Source organism: Desmodus rotundus, unplaced genomic scaffold (assembly GCF_022682495.2).
Source record: "Desmodus rotundus isolate HL8 unplaced genomic scaffold, HLdesRot8A.1 manual_scaffold_16, whole genome shotgun sequence".
NCBI lineage: Eukaryota > Metazoa > Chordata > Mammalia > Chiroptera > Phyllostomidae > Desmodus > Desmodus rotundus.
In genome coordinates, this window is record NW_026527214.1 from 2,310,131 (window position 1) to 2,312,289 (window position 2,159).

Consider the following 2,159-nt stretch of genomic DNA (forward strand, 5'->3'; position numbering starts at 1 on the left):
GCAACCGTGTCCTTGGAAAACATATCCTAGGAAACCATGCATCCCTGGAAAGCATTGTGCTCAGAACACGGCCAAAAATAATCATTTTCCTGCCACACCACATTGTAGAACGCTATTTCCAAGGAAACCGTATCGTTGAAAACCGTATCCTAGGCAACGATGTATCCCTGGACACATTGTGCTCAGAACACGGACCCCAAGATTGTAGAAAAGGCACACCACATCTGAACGCTGCTTCCAAGGCAACCGTATCCTTGGAAACCATGTATCCCTGGAGACCATTGTGCTCAGAAACTGGCCCCCAAGAATCTAGACTTGGCACACCACATTCTAGAAACCCTTACACAAGACACCCGTATCCATGGACACCGTATCCTAGGAAACCATGAAAACGTGGAGATCCTTATGCTCAGAACACCTCACCCAAGAATCTACATCGTGGCAAATAACATTCTAGAATGCTTAAACCAAGGCAACCATATCCTTGGAAACCGTATCCTAGGAATCCATGTCCCGGGAAACCATTGTGCTCAGTATGCAGCCACAAAGAATCAGGATCCTGGCACACAACATTCTGGAACGCCGTATCTATGGCAACCGTATCCTTGGAAACCATGTATCCCTGGAGACCATTGTGCTCAGAACACGGGTCGCAAGAATCTAGAGACTAGCACACTACACTCTGGTATGCCGTATCCAAGACAACTGTGTGCTCGGAAACCGTATCCTAGGAAAACATGAAACCGTGGAGACCCTTGTGCTCAGAACAACTCACCCAAGAATCTACATCCTGGCACACCACATTCTAGAATGCTTAAGCAAAGGCAACCATATCCTTGGAAACCGTATCCTAGGAAACCATGTCCCAGAAAACTATTGTGCTCAGTATGCAGCCACAAAGAATCTAGATCCGGGCACACCACATTCTAGAACACCGTATCTATGGCAACCGTATCCTTGGAAACCATGTATCCCTGGAGACCATTGTGCGCAGAACACGGGTCGCAGTGATCTACAGACTAGCAGACCACACTCTGGTATGCCGTATCCAAGACAACCGCGTCCTGGGAAACCGTATCCTAGGAAACCATGTATCCCTGGAAAGCATTGTGCTCAGAAACCCTCCCACAAGTTTCTAGCTCCAGACACACCACAATCTAGAACGCCGTATCCAAGGCAACCGTATCCTTGGAAAACATATGCTAGGAAACCATGTATCCCTGGAAAGGATTGTGCTCAGAACACCACAACCAATAATCATTTTCCTGGCACACAACATTCTAGAACACTATATCCAATGCAACCGTATCATTGAAAACCATATCCTAGGCAACGATGTATCCCTGGAAACCATTGTGATCAGAACACGGACCCCAAGATTGTAGAAAAGGCACACCACATCTGAACGCTGCTTCCAAGGCAACCGTATCCTTGGTAACCTAGGAAACCATATCCCTGGAAACCATTGTGCTCAGTACGCAGCCACAAAGAACCTAGATCCTGGCACACCACATTCTAGAACGCCGTGTCTATGGCAACCGTATTCTTGAAAACCATGTATCCCTGGAGACCATTGTGCGCAGAACACGGGTCGCAGTGATCTACAGACTAGCAGACCACACTCTGGTATGCCGTATCCAAGACATCCGCGTCCTGGGAAACCGTATCCTAGGAAACCATGTATCCCTGGAAAGCATTGTGCTCAGAAACCCTCCCACAAGTTTCTAGCTCCGGACACACCACATTCTAGAACGCCGTATCCAAGGCAACCGTATCCTTGTAAACCGTATCCTCGGAAACCATGAAACCGTGGAGACCGTGGTGCCCAGAACATCACCCAAGAATCTGCATCCTGGCTCACCACATTTTAGAATGCTGTAACCAAGGCTACCGTATCCTTGGAAAGCGTATCCTAAAAACCATGTCCCTGGAAACCTTTGTGTACAGTACGCAGCCACAAAGAATGTACATGCTGGCACACCACATTCTAGAACGCCGTATCCAAGGCAACCGTACCCTTGGAGACTGTATCCCAGGAAACCGTGTATCCCTGGAGACCATTGTGCTCAGAAGCCATCCCAAAGTTTCCCGATCCTGACACACCACATTCTAGAAAGACGTACACAAGGCAACTGTATCCTTGGAGACCATATCTAGGA